The sequence below is a fragment of the Hibiscus syriacus genome, unplaced genomic scaffold (genome assembly GCF_006381635.1).
Source record: "Hibiscus syriacus cultivar Baekdansim isolate YM2019G1 unplaced genomic scaffold, ASM638163v2 tig00110221_pilon, whole genome shotgun sequence".
Classification (NCBI taxonomy): Eukaryota; Viridiplantae; Streptophyta; class Magnoliopsida; order Malvales; family Malvaceae; genus Hibiscus; species Hibiscus syriacus.
Genome location: NW_024062635.1, coordinates 3,398,988 through 3,416,031, shown reverse-complemented (window position 1 = coordinate 3,416,031; position 17,044 = coordinate 3,398,988).

The following is a 17,044-nucleotide window of genomic DNA, read 5'->3' as shown; positions in this document are numbered from 1 at the left end:
TAGTTTGAATGGGCTCCTAATTCTACTGAAGAAATGAGGTTGTGAATCCCACCTCACTTGAGTGGTTTATCAGATGTATGGATGGCGATGATCCATCTGATATGTTATGCTATTTTTTAGTGGCATCCTGTTTATCGCGTGCTCCACCAATTTGACTTCGTGCAATATATTTCTGAAGCACCTAGAAATCTTGACCATCTGCATAACGTCGATAGACGAGGCAAAAAAGGATGTCAACTGTTGATAAAGAAAATACAGTGGATAATGATCTGGGAGGATCGACGTGGACGTATTTTCCCTAGAGAGTCGATATATGTGGATCATTATTCGATTGTGGTTGACTATTATCAGTGGTTCAACACGTTCGGGAAACCATTCCTATTTTTTGAGGAAGTATGAGGCATGAGCATTCATCAGCGCCAAGAAAAGTGTCCACTGTCACAACATCATCGTCCCCCGACTCGTGGACGAAGAACAGGATTTTCGGTTTGTCCTCAATTGCCCGACAAGAACCATCATAGCATGCACTATCTACACCGATTTACATGCCCAGCCCGACACTATACATAGGTACACCACCGGTTCAGATGGCACTATAACTATTTCAGATTGCACCAAAATCGTTTTAGATAGCATCACAACCATTTCATATAGCACCACAGTCATTTCATATGCCACTGCAATGTTTTATGAAACCTCTTGACGGACATTATATTTTCATGCCTATAGATCCAGCACGGGCTTCATATGTTGTTTATTTGACGGGTGGTGCTTTACCATAGACACAGATACCTCAAGCTCATTATGGATCACAGTCTTCGATGTCGATGTTTTCACAGTTTTCACAATTCTCTATGAGCGGTGGGATGGTTAGTCATACTCCTTAAGGGTTCTTATTCTATGGAGGTGCTACATCGTCATCCGTCCCTCATCAACAAAATGTAGGTGCTACTGATGATGATGAGAGTCGGGAGGAAGAGCAAATTATATGAATAAACCCTCATCGAAATAGACAACCACCAACCTGTGGAACACATTCAAGATACAGACATCGATAGACTTGTTAATGTTTTTATTTAATTTTCTTTGTTTATCAGTAAACATAATGAATTATGGACTTTTTATTTAAGTCGTTTCTTAATGTTTTTATTATTTAATTTCTTGAGTTGTAACATTTATATTTAATGTTTCTATTTAATTATTTTTTATTTAGTTTGTAATATTTTACTTTAATGTTCAAATAACATTCTTAGAAAGTAAACAAAAATGAAATAATAGAAATTGAGATTTCAGAAACCATAATTACATCGTGATGCTCAATGGTTACGTGATGTTAAAAGAGATGGACATTTTTCCTATTGTGGCCTAGATTTTTCCTATTGTGGTATAGGTTTCTACAAGACGCACATCTTTTTTTTCTCCTTTGGACGTCTCTCAAATATCCATATCACAATGAATTCAAGTGGATTTTGGTCGACCTGGCTCCCTTAATAAGGATGTATCTAGTACAATTGAAAGTCAATTATGAACCTCGTCTACATCCAAAAAAGTCGGTAGAATTGGCATCGACCGCGAAGTACTCGATCATTATGGTTTGCATGGCAAGTTCGAAGTTAACTATTTTTCCTAGGATTTTAGTATGCGCACTACGTTAAACCAACTTGGTAGTTCTTTGTAAGATGAATCTCACTGGTCGTGAAATTTTTTAATATCATTCTGATTTGCCTTCCATGCTTTCTTGTAGGAGACGATATACCCATATTGAGATTGTATAGCTGAAATCAGCACCGCAATAGCTATATGGAAGCTTGCTTTGACCATGGACATTATGGCTTGGCAGATAATGTCGGAGTCTAATATGGGATAGTCTTGGTTGATCCTTATAGCACAACATGTATGAGGACTGTTGTATACTATTAGTTTCAATATATTATTTTTCCTCTTCTTCTTCATATATAAACCATCCAATTACATTCTTTATCATGCTGGATGCAGTGGGAGACATAATTTTTGTTGGTTGATCGGTCAACTCTAGAGTAAATAGAATTAAGAATGTTGTAATTCTTAATTACAATCATCACTTCTTTTTTGGATGAAAACTCCATCCCCTTATATAGATCACCATAATTGACTGATGAGTTAAATTTATACTCACCAACATTAGACATATCCGTAAATTATGTCCCGTACATTGCATCATAGTCAGCTTCATACATGTGTGCTGAAGGGTCAGTGTGTATCGTATTTGTGGGAACTTCATCTGCATCATCACCATCGGAGTTTATGTTGAACTGCGGTGATTCGAGCTTAATGAATAGTTCAGTCTCAACATCATTCTCACCTAGCTCATGAAGAGGTTCTTTTGGTGGAGATGAGGGTTCCTCTGTGATACTGATATTTAGGTCAAACAAGCTGACAGTTGAATGCATTCCTATTGAACTTGAAGGTATTTTGTCAAACGGGATTTTAACTGAGCGTTGTGTCGCATTCATCTCCACATTGAGGTCGAAGAAACTTGCAGTTGAATGCCTCCCTTGGGACTTAAAGGCGTCATGTCAAATGGGTACTGAACATATGATTGTGTCGAGGGAATCTCCATATTCAGGTCAAAGAAGTTGGCAGATGAATTCATTCTCCTTGAAATGGAAGCGATGTTGCCATAAGGATTGTTCGTAGAGCCACCTCGATAAAGATTGTAACAAGTTGATTAATGTCTTCCCATTGAACTTGTTGCATGATATCAAGATGTGGATTTCCCATTAACGAGTTAAAATCATTACACATTATTTGAGTTGGGCTGTCAACTTGATCAGCTTATTAAGCCAGCTCATAATGTGAGCATAATGACATACCACGAACCGCATATACTTCAACAAATGTGGCATACATTTGTGTAACAACATATTTTGATTCTAAGCATCAACCATCATAGCAACATTGTCATCGTTGGAGAGTTCAAATTTTGTATAAATTAATAGAAATAGTGACTTTGGAAATTTGTACTGAAGTGAGGACAGTCTTCTAGTATTTCCAACATGGACCTTCTTTGAAATTTTAGTGATTAGTTCCTCAAGAGTGATGTTCCTCTTGAAGGATAAGTTGACAGAATAATTTGAGCTGAAGACCACGCCGATTTCATCTTCCCGTATTTCTCTATCATAGTAAACAATAGCTGAAATATACCTCATTTTGAGAGTTTTAGAGTTTGAAAGATTGAGTCTTATATATGAAAAAAACGACGTTAATTATTTCTAATACAAGAATTAAAATATAAACTAATATTAAAAAATTAAAATATTCACAATAATTTAAATAACACAATGTAATATTGTTACTGTATCAAAAAATACCTCTAGATATGCTATCGTCTTCCATTTTACAACTGTAAAAAGAAATAAAATTTAATTAATACAATAAAATTTGGTCAAACAATTCAATATGAAATAAATATAATATAATATAAAATAATTTTACCTTCTAAAAACTGTAATTTTTTTACTTAATTTGATAAAAGGAATTTATAGAAGAAAAATATCACTGAATTTGTGTGGTTCGATATTTACATTTGAGGTAATATTTATAGGTGAGGGGATGGCTAATTGTCAGTTTGGGTAAATAATTGAAAGGGCAATAATTTTGGGGTTAGTGTCTTCCAACATGTGTCAGAATCCTAGGGAAGGCACGGCTAAGGATCCGTGATTTACCCCTGTGATGCCAACTCAGACGGAAGACGTGTTTGATGATCCACACTATACCTCTGTGGCGCCATCCATGTGTGCAAGGCGCGTTTGGTCAACCATGCTTTACTGCCAAAAGGTATTATATCGGTAATATTTGGAGAAACAGTGTCTGACATGTAAATAATATATATTTGGGTTATTTTTGGATAAAAACGCCCTTAAATACACTTTCCTCACGTCTAAACAGAATCCTCCTATTTTGCTTCTTCCATTTCTTGTCATTCTATCAAGGCAGTTAAGTAGAAACTACATTGTAGAAGATGGCAATGCCCCAAAAGCCTCATCTGGCCGTACAAATCTAGCTTCGTGTATTGTAGCAACAATTTTCTTGATCTTCCTTGTAACAATAGTTCTCATCGTTTAATTAACCGTTTTCAAACCCAAAGATCCCAAGATATTCGTCAACTCCGTCCAACTCCATTCCTTCTCCGTAGCTAACAACTCCGTCATCTTCACTTTCTCCCAATACGTCTCCGTTAAAAGCCCTAACCGAGCCGCTTTCTCTCACTACGACAGCTCTATCCAACTACTTTACTCGGGTTCTTAAGTCGGATTCATGTTCATACACGAGGGGAAGATCGAGGCGGTTCGGACCCAGTATATGGCCACAACTTTCGCCATTCAGTATTTTCCATTGGCTGTTGCAAATGAGGCGTCGGCCGCCACAACAATGCCTGTAACTGCGACGGAGCCCATTGGTTGGCTTCACGGGAGTAATAATGGGTACTGAGTTGGACCAACGATGGGGATTGAGTCTCGGATGGAGATGGCGGGTCGGACTCGGGTCCTGAATTTCTTCACCCATCACGTGGATGCTAAATCTGAGTGCAAAGTAACCATTGCAGGGAGTGATGGTTCTGCTTTAGGTTTCCACTGCTAATTGTTAATTTCATCCACGTTCGGTTCATGTAACTTAATGGACTAATCAGCCTTTTTCTTTAATATTTTTCAGTTTTGAAGATTTGGGTATCAATTTTGGTATACCAACATTTGTGCTGAAAATTTACCAACTATTTAGTGTCGAGATATTTTTTTTTGTTTTGTTTTTGAAATGGTAGTGTTGAGAGAATTGGGTGGCAGTGTGAAAATGCTACATTGAGAGGGGAATTAAAAGTGGGAATAGTGGAGTTGTTTTTGGGCAAGTGCGCCCATCCCATGCATTTGAAATTAGAGAAAATAACCTCAGTGATAAAAAATGTCTTATAATATACGAATTTAATTAATTTTTTTTAGATTTACCAAAATGACCAACAATTTCGCAACTCAGTTTCCAATTTCGCAACGTGAATATGTAAATCACATTGCGATTTTCCAAATTCAATCGCAACGCGATAGTCAAATTCGCAACGCGAATTTATAAATCGCAACACAGAAGTCAAATTCGCAACGCGATAGTCAAATTCGCAACGCGAAAGTCAAATGTTTTTACGCGAAACACAATATTAATTTCGCAACACAAATGTAAACAATATTATCGCAAATCATCTCTAACCTAAAACCCTAAAGCACAACTCAGACTCATCTCCATCTCTCACTCTCTACGGCGACATCTGTTCCCATCTCCGACGAAATCCGTCCCCATTTCCGACGAAATCCGTCCCCATTTCCGATGAAATTCGTCTATCTCCATCTCTCAGATCAACCCTCACAACCATTCACGGTCAGAAATGGAAAATCAACCACCGATGGTTAGATTTTTTAATCTCTTATTTTTATTTAATGAATTTTTGTATTATTATTAGATTAACCATTTCACTGAGATTGCTAAATTCATTCGGTTGCTGCCAATACTGCTAAACTGTTTAGTCTTTAACCCTGTGAAATTAGTATTTGTATTTGTTTTGTCTTTTAATTTTGTCTTTTTTTTGAAGAAACCCTAAATCTCAACACCAAATTCGCAACCCGGTATCTGAAGTAATTTTGACATATTCCAGTTATACTCCCGTGACATTTTCTTCTTTTTCCTTTCTTCGGGGACTTCTTCTTCTTCTTCTTCAGGGTTATATGAATTACAGAATGGATGTTCAACATGTTCATTCACAGTCGTAACTTCCTCCTCATTATCATCAACAACATCTTCCTCAGCAGCGGTTGTTTCATCATCAAAATTCGGGTATTGACCAATATCAAAATCATTACATGCAGGGTCTGTTTCTTCTTCCATCACATCATCAAAATCCGAGTATTGACCAAGATCAAAGTCCGGGTATTGATCAAGATCAAAATTCGAATACTGACTAGTACTCACAATTTTTTCTGTTGGCTCATAATCGTCTAACTAGTCAATACGAAAACTGAAATTTGGTGCTGAAAGTTGATTGAGATTTGGATTAGGAAAAGGTTGTGGGTTTTGAGATTGTGTTTGATATTGTGTTTGGTATTGGAAATGTGGTGAAACAAAATTTGCTTGGTGATGAAATTGTGGTGAAACCATTAAATTTTGGGTTGAAGAACTTAGTTGATTACTACCCGCTATTGACCCAACTTCACTACTTCTAGGTTTAACAACATATAATGTAACATCATCTTCTTGCGAAACACTAATGTAAGCAATGAATCATTCAACATCTTCATTGTCGGTTAACAAATAAACTTTACCTTTTCTCAGATAAGATAGCCTAAATCCACTTAGAGGCTCTAAATTCAATTTCTTTGCAACACGTAACATTAGAATTTCACAAGTTAACTTTTTAATGACAGTTTTAGTTGAAGATTCATGAGTAAAGACACATATTATAAAACACCATGAACATTCTCCCATGACCCTCCAAAACACAAATCTATCCAAACATGATCAATATTAGATGATTTCATTCTAAAAATTGTAAATTAATTTACTAAACAAACGAGCTATAAATTAGATATCATCACTAACTTAGAGAAAAATATACCTTTATTAAGTTGATAGTTGATAATTTGGGAGAGAAATCATTGAAAAATTATATAGAAATAAAATTATGTAAAAAAAATAGAGATGGGAAAGGATGTCGTTGGATATAGGAACGGATGTCGCCGAAGAGAATGATAGATGGAGATGGAATGAGTTGCGATTTAGGGATTTAGGTTATAAGTTGTTGCTGCTGCGTTGTTATATACCCAAAACATTTGTGTTGCGAAACTAAAACCTGTTGCGAATTTGAAATTCAGTTGCGAATTTGACTTTCGCGTTGCGAATTTGGAAAATGGGTTGCGAAATTAAAATTTGCGTTGCGAATTTGTTGGTCATTTTGATAAATCCAAAAAAGATGATTAAATTCGTGTATTATAAGACACTTTTATTCACTGATGTTCTCTTGAAATTATCACCAAATTTTCACCAGTCTCAAAATTCAAGTCTGTCTCAAAATACTCCATTTTCTCTTTCCTAAGTGGTTGTGGATTAACTTCATGAACTTTCCTTCCATTCTTACGTTGCCTTCTATGGAAAATACTACGGCGTAAGGTTATAAAACATATTATTAAAGTGATATATCGACCAGTTAAATTCTTCTTATTAATTAAGTTTTAAAAAGGATAAATTACAGTTTTATACTTATATTATCATTTTTGTTTAATTTTATTATTTAAACTTTATTTTTTAAATCATTGACGATAATATTTATATGATATGACATATCAATATTTTTATTTTTTTAATTACCACATCATTTTTTTATTTTTTATTTTTAATTAATTTTATTCAATTAATTAGGTGGTGATATGTGTCACCATTTATGAGATAAAAGAATAGAAATCATTCTTGATCTTGAGTATCTTACAAGAGAAACAAAGTCACTCAATCTTTGAGTTAAACTAATTATTTGGGTAAATTTCACCACATTTTGAATTTAATTTATATAACAATATCACCATTGTCGTAACCTTCCCTCGGGTGAGCCCAGAATCGAGTTATGACTTAACTTTGATGTGATGGAGTCGCCATCGATCATTTTTTTAAAAAAGATTAGGTTTACCGGACACCTCAATTTATCATCTTACATGATCTACATTTTACCAGAAATTTGACAGGTTCGAAAATCGATTACAGTCAAGGAAGGATTAACACCCTTGTACTGCCCTTTCGGTGCTAATTTAATTTTCCGGTTGTCTTAATTGCGAATTAAAAGTTAAACTGAAACCTACAGATTTGATCTGAATTAATTACCTTTGATCGATTAAAATTGCCCCTAAAAAAGAGAAAATAACACAAAAAAAATAAAAATGATAAAAATGCTAAAAGAGAACAATGAAACAAAATAAAATAAATTGGAATAAAATAAAAAATATTAAAATTTAAAAAGAAAAATAAAATAAATAAAAAATGATGAAAACGTTGAATTTTAAAACAAATAAAAATAAAATGGAAATGTTAAAAGAAAAAAAATAAAGAAAAATTTAAAGAATCCAATTGAAGCAAGTTGAAATTGATGGATCGAATTAATGCTAAAAGTGAACTGCAAGGGAAAAATAAAATATTAGGGGTTAAATTGCAAAATATAAGAAATATAATTAAGGATTAATTTGAAATAATTCAAAATTTAGGGATAAATTTATAACATATGACCAAAATTAATTACACATCAACATACCAGGGAATGCAGAAATAATTTAACTATTCCATATTTACAACATGGTCCCTCGGTTATAGATACCCAAAACAAAACAAAAAATCATTTTAAAACCCAACTAAAAAAACAAATAAACATCTCTCAAAAACACTCTCCCCCATTCTCTTCTCCGGCCGAGCGTCGGTCTTCCCATCTTCGTAGCACATCGCCGACCGACGACGGCCAGAAAAAATTACAACTACACCAAAATGTTCCTTTCGACCTCGGAGGCACAAAATCGAGGCCCAAATCTATAAAAAAAAATGCCCCTCTCGACGTAAATCTAAAGAAGAGTTTTCGTCTTTTACTTTTTTGGCGATGATTTCCTCTTTTCCGATGACCTTTGGCTTTCCCTCGACCATGCTTCTTCCAACACAAGACCGATGATAACCTTACTTTTTTTTTTGCTTCGAATGCTATCTTCTGCTCTATTTACTTTGGTTCTTACTTTGGTGTTTTTGCTTCTTGTATATTTTGTTGATGTTGCTTGTTTTTTTTGGGATTTTGCTGCTCGATTTCTTGGTGTTTTGGTTTTTTCGGTGATGCATTTTCTCGGTATTGTTCTTGATTATTCGGTGTGTCTCACCAAAGCTATTTATAATACTCAGAAAAGGGAGGAAATCCCTTGAATCGGGTTGAAATCCCGATCTTGTGTGAATTTGTTTGTATGTGGTTATGGTCGATTTTCTCAGCACATCGTTGCCGAAAAAATCAGGAACAATGTGTCTTGTGATTTGCTCCATTTTTTGTTTAGCTTTGGTGCCGGCGCGTGATACTCACGTGCCTGATAATACTTCCCTATAGCGCGCCCTTGCTTGACATAAAACCCTAATTTGTTTGGGCTGGGTCAGGCCCCTTACCAGACTTGCTTTGCTGGGTGGTATGGCCCGATTTAACTCTGTTGTTGGACCTCTTGGACTGTTGGACTTGGACATGATTTTTTTGATTTATTATACCCTAAAAAATGAAAAAAATAATATTAATAACAATATAATATAATAAAAAATAATATATATATGTACATAAATAATATGTATACTATACTTATTTTTAAAAACTTTGAAAATATTTTAGAAACTATATACTATATGTTTCAAAAATATTTAAAAAACTATATTATATATACGTTTTCAAAAAAAAATTTAAAAACCATATATTATATATGTTTTCAAAATTATATATTATATGTTTTTTAAAATCGATTTTTAAAAACTATATATTATATATGTTTTTAAAAATATGTTTTCAAAATTATATATTATACGTTTTCTACAAATATTTAAAAAAAAACTATATTATACTATAATAATCCCCGGACGAAAATGGGTGTTTACAACCATAAAATCAATATTTTTTTATAATTATAAAATTCAAATTTAGGACACTTTAAATTAATCATAAAAAACTTAGCACTCAATGATAGTGTGATTTTTTATTATACTGAACTTAGCACTCTGCTGAATGGAGGGGGCTCGGTTCTTGCATGGTTTACTGTATTCGAAACCTTCTGTCGCGAGACTGGGAGGTGTGCTTGTGTTTCCTGCCAAGGGAATAGAATCGGGTAGCTGATTGTTTGACGAAACTAGCTCGGAAGAATTCGATCGGGTTCCAGATTCATCATGATCCTCCCTTGGAAGTGGGACGCGTTTTCTTTGAAGATAGCATGTTTAATTAGCCCTCTTCGGTTTCTTCTTCATTCAAAAAATATTTATTTATTTTTTAAAATTCAATTAATTATTTCTTTGAAATAATATTATTTTTAAATTATCTATTTAATTTTAAATAATTTAATTTCAGGATAAATTATATGTTTACTATCTAACTATTATTTTGATTCGGTACAATATTATTTAAAATTAAATAGATAATTTAAAAAATAATATTATTTCAATTAAAATAAACAAATAACTAAAAAATAAATAAATATTTTAAAACAGTTTCAAAAATATTATAAATAAACTTTTTAGAATAATTTGATATAAATTTTATAAATACATAAAAGTAATTATTTAATTATGTTTTATTTTCAAATAAAATGAAAAAATTATTCTTTAATTTAATAATGATACAAATAATTATTAAGTTTGATATAATAAAAATAAATTCGCATTATAATTGAATGACTAAAATTTCTACTATTATTTTAAAGTGTCACATTCAAATTTTATAATCATCAGAAAATATTAATTTTATTGTGATATTATTATATAAGTTAAATACAAAATATGATAAAATTAATATAAATGACTAGCTTAATTCAATTGTTAAGCATCTTACATTTCATACAAGAGGTTTAGGTTTAATTCATGCTAAGAGCAATAATATTTTCTTTTATTTTATCTGCATAATTGGTAACTGTCGCAACCGTCTCTCGGTTGGACTCTGAAATTGGGCTTCGACTTGAAAATGTGGATTGGAGTCGCCACCGACCACTTTAAAACGAATTTAGGTGGGTCGGACACCATCTTACCTGATCTGCGTTGTACCAGAAACGTATCGAGTTCGGGAGTCGGTTACGGTCAAGGAAGGATTAGCACCCTTGAACTGCCCTTTCGGTACCAATTAATTCACCGGTTGTCTTTAATTACGAAAATTGAAATTTAAATTAAAATTTAAAATATTCGATTCAAATTACTTACCTTTGATAGATTGGAGTTCTTCTAAACAAGTAAAAAATGTTAGATAACAAGTAGTAAACAAATATTAAAAAGGTAAACAAAAAAAATGGAGATGAATAAATAAAAATAGAAATAAAAGAGAAAATATTAAATAAAAAAGAAAAAGAAAAAAACATAGATAAAAAACGAAGCTAGTAAAAAATATGATAAAAATAAAATAAAAATAAAATAAAAACATGAAAAAATAATGATAAATAAAAATTTAAATTTTGAAAGAAAATATAAAATTTAATAAAATAAAAAAAATTAATTCACGTTAGTGACTACAATATAAATATTGAAATATGCATGCTCAAAATGAAGTAAACTGGAACTTAATGAAGTGATTAAAATAAAAGGTTACAAACGGTCGGGGACTAGAACGTCATTTCCCCTAAAGTCTCAAAAACACGGGTGTATATGGGGCAAAACTGCGTCGTTTTGACTTCGCTATTTAAGGCCAAAATATGGCCTTCCTCCACCCGTTTCCCCTCATTTGTTTCCTCGCACTTTCTCTCTAAGAGAGAGATCTCTCTGGACTCTCTCTAGAGAGTCCCCACCAGGAAGACGTCGTTCCACGGTCAACCACCGTTAGCCGTCACTGTCGGCCACCGTCGACGGTGGCCGAAAAAACAAAAACACCCGCAAAACTCCCTCTCAACGTCCTCAACCCAAAACCGAAGTTCAAACACCCAAAAAATGCCCCCACATGCGTAGATCTAAACCAAAAGTCTCCGCCTTTTACCTTTCCGCTTTTGTTCTCGCCGTTTGGTCTTTGTGTTTCGTTGTTTTGCTTGTTCTCTTGGTTTTATCGTAGCGTTTGGTTGTTGGTGTTTTTGTGTGTGTGGTTTCGATGCTTTTGTAGTCTCTCGGTTTTGTTTACTGTATATGGTTGATGTTGTTGTGTTGATATCTCTCGGGTTCTTTCTGTTCTCGGACGATGGTTTTGGTTTACTTGTGTGGTTTGGTTTATCTGTTGTACGTTGAAGTTGGGTACGGTTGATACCCGGTGATGGTAGTTTGGCTCTGTTTTGGCCAATGATCTCTATGTCTGGTTTCGTTTCTTGGTCGTCCCCCCTCTGTGATGGTTGGCCGTGGGTTTTTATAACCTACGCCGGCCGTTGGGAGTCCCGACGATCTCGGGATCGTGGTTGGTTGGCCGTCTTTTTATAGCCCTTGAAAGGGCCGTTTGGTCCCGATAATCTCGGGGACGATCTGCTCACGTTGAGGTCGTCGTTGGGCCGGAAATCCTGGGATGGTTCAGTCCCGGGATCTCGGCCGGTCGCTTCGATGATTGGCTCCATTGGCTGTTGGCGTTCATGCTTCTTCCCTTGACTTGATCTCGGCCGTTGGATTGGGTCAGATCCAACGGTCCAGATTGACTTGTGCCTTTTCCCCTTTTGCTATTGGATTTGTGCGGCGCTTGGATACATTCGTTGAAACCCTAATGCTCCCTTGGGCTAGTTCAGGGTCTCCAAACTGGACTGAGACTTGTTGGACTTAAAATGGATCTGGACAAAAAAAAAACAATTAAATTAAATTAAATTAAATGAATAAAATGAAATGAAAATAATAATAATAACATACTAATAATAATATAATATAAACTATATAATATATATATTTCAAAAATATTTTTTAAAACTATATATGATATTCTTAAAAATTTCCAAAACTATATATTATATAGTTTTCAAAAATGATTTAAAAATATTATATAAGAAAAAATATGTTTTTAAAACTATATATTATATAATTTTTCAAAAATGTTTTTTAAAAACTATATATTATATATATTTTCAAAATGATTTCAAAACTATATATTATATATATTTTCAAATGCATTTTCAAAAACTATACATTATATATGTTTTCAAAAAAAAATTTTAAAAACTATACGGACGAAAATGAGTGTCTACAGCTGCCCCTCTTTGTCCTTTTTTCGTAGAACGAAAAAAATAGGACAAAGATAAAAAGACACAAATTTTCGTTCGGTGGAGTTGAAGAATAACTTCCTGTCGGATTAGGTTGCAGATGGCTCCTTCGTCGTGAAGTCGAGTCCGTATTTCGGGATTTGAATCGGAATGTGGCTTCTCGTTGTAGTCCGCCTCGGTCTTTTCCTCGGTTTAAAGACTCTGGTTGGAAATTCGACTGGAAAGTAGTTCATTGACTCCATCATGTGATTGCTTGAGCTGAACGAACTCGAACTCGAAAGGTCTTCGTTGACAGATAGCTTTTCTCGACTTAAGCTATGCTGCTGGAAAATGGCTTCTTGTCACTAAGGCACAGCTAACCCAGGTCTTTTTCTTGACTTGAAAACCTTGATTACAGCCGGACAGTAGTGTGATTGAGGTATCATCGAGCTGAATAGAGTCGAACTCGACAATTTTATTGACAAATAGCCCTTCTTGCCTTGAGCTATGTTGTAAATGATATGACCTCGAAGTTGAGTGTAATCGAACCCGAGGGTCTTTGGCAGATAGCCTTTCTCGACTTAAGCTATGCTGAAAATGATGTGCTTTAGAGCTGAGCGTAGTCAAACTCGAAGGTCTTTTGGTCACAGATAACCCTTCTAGCCTTGAGTTATGCTGTAAATGATGTGCCGTTGAGCTGAGCGTAGTCGAACTCAAAGGTCTTTTGTTGGCAGACAACCCTTCTAGACTTAAGTTGTGCTGCAAATGATATGCCTTGGAGCTGAGCATAGTCGAACTCGAAGGTCTTTTGTTGGCAGACAACCCTTCTAGACTTAAGCTATGCTGCAAATGATATGCCCTCGAACTCGGGGGTCTTTGGCAGATAGCCCTTCTCGTCTTAAGCTATACTGCAAATGATGTGCCTTGGAGCTGAGCGTAGTCGAACTCAAAGGTCTTTGGTTGGCAGCCAACCCTTCTAGACTTAAGTTGTGCTGTAAATGATATGCCCTCGGAGCTGAGCGTAGTCGAACTCGAAGGTCTTTGGCAGATAGCCCTTCTCGACGTAAGCTATGCTGCAAATGATGTGCCGTTGAGCTGAGCGTAGTCGAACTCAAAGGTCTTTTGCTAACAGATAACCCTTCTAGCCTTGAGTTGTGCTGTAAATGTTATGCCCTTGAAGCTGAGTGTAATCGAACTTAAGGGTCTTTGGCAGATAGCCCTTCTCGACTTAAGCTATTCTGCAAATGATGTGCCTTGGAGCTGAGCGTGTTCGAACCCAAAGGTCTTTGCTAACAGATAACCCTTCTAGCCTTGAGTTATGCTGTAAATGTTATGCCCTTGAAGCTGAGTATAATCGAACTTAAGGGTCTTTGGCAGATAGCCCTTCTCGACTTAAGCTATTCTGCAAATGATGTGCCTTAGAGCTAAGCGTAGTCGAACTCGAAGGTCTTGGTGGCAGGTAGCCCTTCTGGCCTTGAGCTAAGCTGCAAGTAGTTTGTTTAAAAATGGCTTCCCTTTACGGGTCGAAAACGGTCATGATTCTTCCGGTGGTTCCCCTAAGCTGGTCTGGGAAAACCTACTGATAAATTCTGACAGCCGGATATCTTCCGTCGTGGAATTGAAATTTGGCTTGACAGTGTTAACTGAAAACATGTTGCTCCTGGTGAGTTTGAACCGAACTAGATTTGATCTGAATTGGTTCTCGAACCCATCTGAAATTGGTTCTGAGATCTGTAGTTATGTAAAGTCGGTTGAGGTGTAGCTTCTTGCTGCTGAGTTACACCATCGTTTTTTAAAGGTGCTTGCAAGTCGAGTAACCTTCATCCTGAAGTCGAAGCTTGACTCTGAAAGCTGCAAAATTATGTATGCTAAAATGATGAATGTGATGCATCTAAGTATGTCTAAGATGCATGCAATTATGTGTTATTTCTTGGATGGAGTCTCGTGCTTTGCCTGCCAATCTGGTCCATGGAATCGATCGTGCCCCATTTGCTTCTCGATCTTGGGCTTTACAAACATTTCATATCTGAGATTGTTCTGTTTGAAAACGTTTTTCTCCTTTTTCTTGTTTCAGGAGAGAGAAATGATAAAAATGTTGTAAAGTATTGTTCGCAATTGAATCAAATTGTAAATGTGAGTTCAAAAAAATATCAAAGGAATCAAGAGCTCTTTTAATGCTTTCAGAGTTACAAATTTTTGACAAATGTTCAAAGGGACGAGTCGGCTTTAGGTTGGCCTCCTTTCTAAGGTTTTTTGGTAAAAAATGTCATTTTTTAAATGTCGCAACATGCTTTGGCACTTTAATTGGGTGCGGACAAAATGACGCAACTAGCATGATCAATTACTAGACCTCTTATCTCAGTCCTCTGGAATTTTTCATTTGTCCAAGCTTTGTAGGCTCTTCCAACAAAGGCAGTGCAAAAAATATCGGTCTAAAAATGAAATTCTTGAGTGCTTGTGTGTAGTCAACTATAACAGGTGTTCCTTAACTCCCTTAGTCCATTTTACCAAAAATTTCTTGCTTAGATAAATTTGATTTAATTTGGCGTTATCTGACTAGCTGAATCCATAAAGCCGGGGTGTTTAACCAATTGCTTTAGAGGGACAGCTTAATATTATAATCACAGTTATCAAGTTAACTGAAGGGTTCATCTCATCACAGAGTCTTCAGCCTGACAAGAGCAGTGGAGCAAACACCGAATTGCCAAGTGTCCGAGCAATGTCATGGTTTGAACGTAATCTACTCATAAGGCCAGGGCTTTCAAGTTTCCTCTATAACCAATTGCCTTAGCGAATAGCTCAGTTTTTACGGATTTAATTTCCTAAGATTGTCAAGAAGAACCTGTTATAGCCTAGGTGTTTTTGAAAGTCAAGGAATTTCATCTTTCGAGTTCAATTTTCAAGCAACTGACCTAAACTGGATTCACCTACTCGACTCTTTCATTTGTAAAGATCATCATCGTCATTGAACGTCTTAAATAAGAAGTATAGTAATCTTCATATGCAAACGATGCCCCATGTTGTCCGCACCTTATGAAAGGAGAATGTTATATTGGTTAATTGCAAGAGTAGGGTATGGTGTTTGAGTGTATATTCTGGGTAAGGTCAAAGTCCTTGTTTTTAAATCATGTTACTTCGTCAAAGATCTTGTAACTTTGAACCATTTACAGAGTTTCTTAATTCAGATGATATTCAAAGAATTGCGAGTTTGCAAATGTGATTCATTGCTTACAACCTTTAAAGTAGCATAAATTTATTCAAATATCCAAAGAAAGTTAAAAAACAAGTCCCAAACATGAAAAAAAAATAAAACAAAATAAAAACAAATTCAAACAACATGTCTCGAAATTGAATAAGGCCTCATCCGGATGCCCCACTTGCCATGACTCTTTCTGCTTTAGGAGTGTCATTGCTTTCATCGTAAAATTCCAGCTCTTTCCTGTCCATCATTAGTTGGATCAAGGCTCTAAATTCGGCACATTCTTGTACATCATGTCCATCTTCATTGTGATAACAACAATAACTGTCACTTTTGGAATCTGATGTGCTAAGATGTGGTGCAAGAAACCCCTCATTTATCATTTGCCTCCATACCCAAGCAAGAGGTAACTTCACTTCAAAAACTCTGGTTTTGGCCTTTTTACCTTTTTCCTCGGTGACTGCACTTTCCTTATTCTCTTCATGATTTGGTTGGGGGTTCTGTGCAACGTAGAGTGATTCTGAATTATTAAAATGAATCCAACCCCTGTTGCGCATCCTTTGGATAACCCTCTTAAAGGGGAGGCAATTTTCGATAGCATGCCCCGGAACACTGCCATGATATTCACAGTGCGCATTTTTGTCATACCACCTGGGGTATGGGGGCTTTAGAGGTGTCTCGGGATAGGGTGACACCACATGTGCGTCAAACAGTTGTTGGTAGAGCTCCTTATATGTCATGGGAATGGGATCAAAATGCTCTTTTTCTTTCTTCGGTTTTTGCCTACAAAAGGGTACGACTGGAAACGACTTTGAAATGTTGATGATCTCTCTTTCCTTCTTCTTCAGGGGAGGCTTTCCACCCGTTCTACCTCCTGGGTTAATGGTAATTTCTACCCTCTCTGTTTTGACCTCTTCTTCAAATTTCGGAATGCGATAACTATCCGAAT